The sequence below is a fragment of the Protopterus annectens genome, chromosome 4.part0 (assembly GCF_019279795.1).
Source record: "Protopterus annectens isolate FY-2018-M chromosome 4.part0, PAN1.0, whole genome shotgun sequence".
Lineage (NCBI taxonomy): Eukaryota > Metazoa > Chordata > Ceratodontiformes > Protopteridae > Protopterus > Protopterus annectens.
This window is the reverse complement of record NC_056733.1, coordinates 983,318,051-983,326,700: the sequence shown is the minus strand read 5'-3', so window position 1 is coordinate 983,326,700 and position 8,650 is coordinate 983,318,051. Positions and strand designations below refer to the sequence as shown.

General features: G+C 44.6%; 1 non-coding gene across 1 annotated transcript; it reads left to right on the top strand.

Moving 5' to 3' along the window:
- The first annotated feature begins 8,136 nt into the window (after positions 1-8,136).
- Positions 8,137-8,208, top strand: TRNAG-UCC. The gene has a single exon. It is a non-coding gene; the product is annotated as a tRNA-Gly (tRNA).
- The last annotated feature ends 442 nt before the right edge of the window (positions 8,209-8,650 follow it).

Below are 8,650 nucleotides of genomic sequence, written 5' to 3'. Positions count from 1 at the left end.
TGGTTTATTATTAACATATGTTGTTAAATTAATTGTATTTTGGGACATGTGTTTTATTATTGTTTTGTTTTATAAGGGTTGCATATTAACATATCTTGTTAAATTACCTATTTTGTTGGTGTTATGCTGTAACTGTTACTGGCATGCTGTTAACATACTGACTGTTCTGTTATTTATTGTTGTGTTTCACATAATATGCATTGATATGTAATTGGGTTATTTCCAATGTTCTGGTATGCTTTTATTACTAACAATTATTTGTTCACTACTAACCTATACTTATTGCTATACTTCCATTACTACAGCATGTCAAGGTAGGCCTGTTCCAGCTGATCCACCTACATTGCCTCAACTGGCCATGGCACTGGGTCATAGGATGTCGGGGACCCAGACAGGTGGTACCCCACTGCTATCCCTCTACCACCTGTGGCATTAAATGGAACCTCCTCAGGGGATGGGGCCCAGTATCCCCCTGTGAGCAGTGGTGGTGGGGTTTTTTCACCCTAGATTGACTAATGGTCATGGTCTGCAGGGTTGTTCATCAGAGCTATGAACACCCCCTGCACCAGATTGACAGCATGCTGATCAACCTGGTGGGGCAGCCTCACCCTGGCACCCAGCCTCCTACACAACCAACCCTGGGGCAGTGAAGGAGCGATGATGACAGTCCCATGGGTGGGACATGAGTCATGCTGCTGCCATCTGGAGGCACATGCGACTTGGATTCCACAACACCGTCCCCATCCAAGGTGTTCACCCACCTCATGTGTCACACCCCACCCCTGTCTGCTGTCTTGTCTGCCTGCAAATGCATTCTCTCCTACCCAACTTACCTTCCCACATGTACCTAAGTCTCTTCCCCAACATTCCACTCTCACCTTAATAAAAAATAACATGAGCACATGCCCCCCCCCCCAAAAAAAAAAATATTGCCACATACATAGCTCTCCATTCTCACATGTGTCCACTGGACACAAGTAATTTGGTCCAATTGTTTTGACAATGCAGTTATATTGTCCTCGCCCCTTTCTCTGGGGTTTGAGAGTTCAAATTCACCTACAAAATCTGTCAAAGGCACAGCTTTTGCTGTCCAAGTAATGGATGGCTTTGGTTCTTTCCTACACCCTTCATGCACATCCCTACCTGCCTTTCACTATGTTTTCCCCCTGCATGCCCCCATTTCACCACTTCCTATCTCCCCTTTTTTCTTTTCTTTTCTTTTTTTTAGTGCTAGTTGAGCAATAAGCCTTGTTGCGCAGCTTCACTTAGCTCAGCTAAATAGAGCTATAATGAGTGTATGTGTTTTAACATTGTAAGTCACATGTACAAAATAAACACCTCTTTCATGTTTTGAACCCAAGCCCATCACACCTGCAGCACACTACATTAACCTGCCATGCCACATGTGTTTGCATCAAAACATAGTGACTGCCACTTACAGTCATTAGGCATGGCTCAGTGGAGATGTGCTCTGCACTGCACTGTGCAAACTGGAATTAAAAATGAATGGAAAAATGGCAGTGTTCCTTGGAGTCTGGTGCAATAATACATCACTAGACAGCCAAATTCATAAAAATGGATGTAAATGAGGCCTGTGATAGCAGGTAAATGTGCCCTTGTATCAGAAACATGTAGAAAGGCACCTACTAAGGCAGCAATGGCAAATAACATGTTCAACTTGGACCCTGGTGCAGAAATGCAGCCATAGAAAGCCATGCCCATACTGATGGATGCAGACAATGTGTGTCACAGCCTGTATGCCTGCATAAATATCTTGCAAATACACCTGCTGTAGCAGTGACACAGTAGCTCAGTCTGTTAAATGCCTTACATGCAGTACATTTTGCTACACACAGTCCTGGGTTTAAATCCAGTCTTGTGTTACAGTGCAATAACATTATTGTGAAGACAGCAATTAATTATGGATTATGTTGTCTTTATCAGCACATGTTGCTACTAATTAACAAACTATTATCTAGTTTTGCAAGTCAAAACCCTGCATGTGGGGACACACTGCACATATCCATACAGCATAACTATATGTCGCCTACTACTCTGTTATTGGCACTATTGCATAACAAATGTACCTTAATCACCTGCCTCAATTGGACTGTAAAGGGTACCCTTACCCTTGCTCTGCTCTAACAACAGGGCTGCCACAGCTGCCACAGTTATATGTACAGCTTGTTGTCCTCCAAAGTGTTCGCACTCCACCCTATGTGTTCTGGGCTGCAGCAGCAGCTATAGACTCTTGCATACACACCTTCACAAGTTCATAGGTTCATAGGTTAGTACTAGGCTAACTGCCCTTGTGAGCCATTTTAAGCCTAGCCAATTATCCCTTGTGAGACTCAAACCCTGTATCTTGTGTTTTTAAGGCAATCACCTTAACCATTAGGCCACCCTTACAAGGTAAAATAATCAGCCTTTGCAAGTCTCGAACCCAGGACCCTGCACACCATTCTCACAGTGATTTACCACCAAGCTATTTGAGTTGTACACCTGTATATGAAGATAGCTTCTCCACACCTACCAAACCTCCCAATCCCCTAGCACAAAGAATCCAGACACAACCATACTTAATGGGGGAGGGGCAAATGTCCAGAGATTGGGACATGTTTTACTGCTTGTTCCTACATTGATAGTAAGTTGATACCATAACATCTATTGCATTAGCATGCATATTCAGAGGGGTATGAAGACTGGCACTCAAATGTGTGTCTTCCATTACTGACCTCAATCCACAATGTTTGCCAGTGAATTGCCAAATGACCACAATGTCATGGAACACTGAACAGACATGAGGCGAAACTGTGGACATATTCCATAAATCTCTACAGTTGACAGTTATGGTACCTACCCTCTGCAATGCTGTAGTCTCCATACCTCAGTAATGTCTATCTTAACAGCTTAGAAAGGCGCCCAGATCTACATGCAGGCCTTACATATTGCACTGTGGTGGCATGTTATTGGTTAATGATAGTGCAATTCAGCTGTTTTGGCTGCAATTACCATATCAGAGCCACAGATTGGTGCAGAGGCAATTACCTGCTAATGAGCAGTACCTTAAAAAGGCAAGCAGCTGGTTATGGGGAACATGTCTGCATGATGAGACTTACCTCACACAGAGAGTGTATTTTCAAAAGATAACCAGAAGCAAAGTTCAACAGAGGAGTACTGCACTCAACCAGGTATGTAATTGATTTATCCATATAACAGGATGCAGATGGGAGGATGAAGGTATGGGGAATATGAATCACGGCAGTAAGCCTGTCTTTGATCTATGGTAATGACATGTCATTGATACTCAGCTGGCATACCTACAAGCATGCTTCTCAAATCTCCCTGATTTCCACTCACATCTTAGCTCTGTCTCCCTTATTCCCTCCTACACTGGTTGGGTGTTGTAGGGAAGCTAATGAATTACACATAAAACATAGTGACAATAAGTAAGGGTGTATACTTCTGTAATGTCAGATGATGTTCACTAATTCACCTCCTCTCATTCTGTCAATGTCTCACATAAATAGTTCTAACCAAGTGTCCCTGATTGTCCTTGATGTACCCTGGCTAAGTCCATGATCCTGTTTACATTGTTCCCTGACTGGTAGAGAGCTATGCCTAACATAGCTGTCAACCTGTTACAACAAGATATCTGAACAAAGCCATAATTAATGGAGGGACAAAGGCCCAAAATTAGGGACACTGTATTTATTGCTTGTACAAAGTAAGAAAGTTAATAGAACTGTGTTATGAAGGGTATGGCATCTTGAACTCAAATGTCTGTCTTTATTTTCTGACATCAACCATCAATGATTGGCCAACCTTTTGTCTGAAATCCACAGTTTTGTTTGAAAATGACCAAACCTATGAGGCAAACATCTTGACATTCTGCAAACATCTGTATAGTTGAGAGGTATGATGCCTGCAGGGAGCATATACTACAGTAGGTTTGCATTGGTTTCTGTCATTATGACACACTGGTGTTGCTGGACTGTCCCCGTATAGTGGTTGAAATAGCACACTGCTATTTGTCTGGCAGTGTCTGTATGACATATTAGTGGGAGTTTGGCCATAGAGTCACACCACAGTAGACTGCAGTGCTGAGTGTAGGAACACGCAGCAGAAACCGTCACGGCACACAGAGATATACCTCAGTATTGCTACTATCTTGGTGGCATCCACACAAGTAGTGTGTTGCCAGACTGTAGGCTGTGGCGTGTGAGGGAGCAGTGGATAGTGCAGGCCATTATGGGTGTGTTGGATCTGTACATAGTGGACATGCATGCATCTGGTCCTGTAATGTGTTCCCTTTTATTTCTTTCAGGAACCATGTACTTCAAAAGACACGTGCCCTTCTTAGATGCAAAGAATGACATTATAGTGGATGGACTGAGACAGCACCATCATAACTTGTTGTCCAGGGGAGGCATAATTGGGAACAGCGGGCAGAGTTGTGGGAAGACCTTGTGCCAGATGTCAATCAGATTGGCCGACAGGACAGGACCTATGAGCAGGTCCAAATCTGGGCCACAGACATGGTGAATGCTGCATGACAAAGGACAGCTGACGTTGCCAGGGATTGTGCCACCACCAATGGAAGGCCTGGGACAGAACAACCACTGTCGGTCACAGAGGAATTCCTGGTGAACCTAGGAACACATGACAGCTCCCAGGCATCCATCACACCATACACTGTGGAGGTGGGTGCCACAGTGTCCACAGCACAGGAGCATCCAGGTAAGCATACTGTGTTCACCAGTGTAATACTGTATCAGGCATTGTGGCAGGCAGTACATACCTGTACATGGGTGTCAGGTCTATCTGCATTGGGGGGAGTTTCGGTTTATGCTCAGTTGTGCACACATTCTCAGAATGTCAGCAATACAGCCAGTATCACAGTAGCCACTGTACATGTGGATATATGCACATATTACCTTGTAGTGCTGCAACGTTTCATGGTGCTCATAATAACTCTCCTTCACCTTTTCATAGGTCCTTCAGGTGTGGCCCAAGTCCATGGTCCTCTACCCAGTAAATGTGATACTGTTTTTTACAGATCATATATACCCTATAAAAGTTAAGGGCTGGCATATTGCCCTATGTACAAATGATGTGTTTAGCCAGAGTAGAATATTTGTATATTCCATTCTCGAACAGTTAACTATGGTTCATAGACTGGGTAATCACAGATGTGTATTTAAATGACTATCAACACATTTGCACTTATAGTTATGAGCAGCTACACAGCCTGGTATACATGAGGCAATTACTCCCAGATGCCTGTTCAAGCACAAAAGGGAAATGGCACATACCTGAGGCAGTGAGACTAGTACTGGCATATCATTCTCAAGACAGGTCTTCTGGGTTTTATGTGCAGTTCTATCAAGTACAGTGTCATATTACATACCTTACAGGCAGATTGTACTGGCAAATTTAACTGGATGTGGCTGAAGCGCATGTTATAAAGGGCTTGACTTGTCTGTGTATGTTGATGTGAGGTTGTCTGTTGTGCATGGGATCGGAGATGAGAAGATGTGAGACTGGTAATGCAGTTGTGGACCCTCATTTGTATGAGTCTGTGTGGTTTACCATACAAAAAAGTTCTGGTAGTAATGTACTGCTTTTGTCTTGGTTTTTCACAGGTGTCTGGGGGGGTTGGAGTCTGTCCCCCTCACTACCTGATGTCAGTTTCTCATCAGACTCTGATGATGATTGTGGCCATAGTGAGGCACAGGTGGGGTTGTCGGGGGCTGAATCTGTCCCAGAGGTTGACATCCCTCTTCTGCCCCCATTGTCACCACACACAGTCAGTATGCCCACACATACTCAATCCACAGAGACCACAGATATTGGACTGTCAGAGGGTGGTGACAATGAACAGGACAGTGTGACAACTATGGTGTCAGTGAGTGTAGACTGTTCATAGCCAGAGAGCTGGTGAGATCCAACACAGGTGGCTTGACAGGGGTGCTTGTAGGAAGACTGCTATCCATCCACCACCTGTTGCAAGTGTCACATCAGGGTCACTCAGCTCATGTTCTGGCCCATTATGGAGGCACAGGGATGTTCTGAATGCAACACCACATGGATGCATAGGGTTATGGATGCAGCACAGTCTGACATCCATAACTGTTTCCACTGCACTGGGGACAGCCTGGATTGGTTCACTGATGCAGTGGACAAATGATGGACTGAGACAGTGTCTGTCTTGGGCTGCACATTGTCTGTGCTGGAACATCTGGTTGGAGTTAATTATTGGACATGTGGACTTTGGTCAGCAACACCATCTGCTGAGTGTCGACGTGGCCATGCACAGTCACGATCCCATAGTGGCAGTACCAACAGTGCTACAGAGGGAAGTGTGCTGTCCAGACCATGACATGGCAGGCCATGGGCATGTGGTCCTGGGTGTGCAGGTGGAGACACAGCCACAGCAGACAGCAGTCACTGTCAGGTACTAGCACCACATCTGACCTTGGGCATGGTGGTGCCAGTGCTACTCCTGGCAGAGACAATTCCTGTGTTCATGGCCAGAGATGGTGAACTTTCTACTCTACTATGTATGTTCCACAGCTCTCCAACATACATATGTGTAGGGCTAGCACTGGGTTTGACTGTGTACATGCACAAACTCAAACACCACTGTCACATGCAGGTCACCAACAGACAAACACAGCACCTCATCATGGCCTATCTAACCCACACCCCTTCCTGACTCACACACATGCTGTCAACTGTTTGGCACAGCCTAGACCTCTGGCATCCCCACACCACACCCTGTTCATGTGATGATACCTGTGCCACATCCTTGCCATCCATGCCATCGATGCAGGGAAATGCTACTGATGTGCCTGATGCAACGGGTGTCTATATTACTTGACATGTACTTGTGTAGTTAAGTATTGTTTTGCCATGCCACTTGTTGTGAGCCACAACAGGTACTGTATGCTGGCATGTGTCATGAGTACACATCACACTTTGTGTATCTTTGTTGCATGATGTTGTACTGGTAGTAGTGTTACAGAATGACAGGTGTGTCATGGACATGTGCATGTTTCTGTTCCAGGAGTCAGCGAGGATAACATGATGGCAATAGAGTGGCACAGAATGTCATGGCAGCACAGCAGGCATATGACATCAGCAAGGTACGGCAGTATACATGCATGGCTCCCAAAGTGCATATGTGTAGAACAGTCTATCAGGGACAATGGGGGCAGTCAGCGTAATCTTGCATTCATACTTCGTGATAAAGTCTGCTACCCTTGCTATGTGTCACCTGGGTTTTCTAAACTTACAAATCTAGAAGGTGTGGCGATGGAGTTGACATGTCTACAAATATCCTGTGTCTGGGTCAGACAGGTGGCAGACATCAGTTATGATTATGTAGAGGAGGACAATTTAGGCCCTGCAGCTAGTCACAGCACCATAAAATGCATAAGCATCACATGGAGATAGCCCATATGGGCATGTCTGTAGTTCTGCAATGGGATATATTTACACACATACACAGAGTTGGTTGATATAAGATTAGTACCCCTACCTATATACTATTACACACTATAGCTTGCAATACTTTTTGCATGCACTACTGACTTTATCTCATATTAGACTGTCTGCCAGTGCACTTAAGGTGGATGACATCAGCAGGCCTTGTAGAGGAGAGCAATGTATAGGCCAACAGCTAGTCACAGGGCCACAAAATGCATGACCATTGTACAGGGATGGCTCATATGGGCATGTCCATAGTGCTGCAAGAGGATATATTTACACACACATGCAGAGTTGGCTGATGTGAGATTAGAACCCCTACCTATCTACTATTACAACACTACAGCTTGCAGTACTTACCACATGTGCCATGGAGGTTAACTGAAATTAGACTACCAGTGCTCTTAAGGTGGATGACATCATCAAGTCTTGTAGAGGAGGGCAATGTATTGGTAAGCAGCTAGTCACAGGGCCATACAATTCATAACCAATGCATGGAGATAGCACATATCGGCATGTCCATAGTGCTGCAAGGGGATATAGTTATGGCATAGTAGAGATTAGAACCCCTACCTATCTACTATTACACACTATAGCTCACAGTACTTATCACATGCACCACAAGTTACATCTGTTGTATATATAGCATTGGTGGTATAGTGGTGAGCATAGCTGCCTTCCAAACAGATGACCCGGGTTCGATTCCCGGCCAATGCAAGAAATCTGTATATTTAAAACTCGAAAAAGGGCATAGCAAAATTAATTTAAAATGGGTGGCGAAAGCCAAACATACTCTGGCTAGGCTTATAAATGCCCTAGGGCAGATAGCCTAGTATGAACCTATGAACCTATGTGATTGCAGGCAAAGTACTTGTGGAGTACACAAAGTAGCCTTTTGTTAGTCAGCATGTGCGGCCTGCAAAATGATATTGCTTGGTACTGTTGCTGTATTTAGTGTCCTGTTAATATCCCAGGTATGTGTGTGCAGTTACCCATATAGCCATATGTGGCTGGTTGCAGTTAAATAGGCAACCATATGGCCAGGGACAATATGGTCTGTTCAAAGGATGCATTGAAACCATTGTACATTACACAACCTGCTCTCATGTGTCTGTCTACAAGGTGACATTCCACAGACACAGGGGTCTGTGGGTGAGTG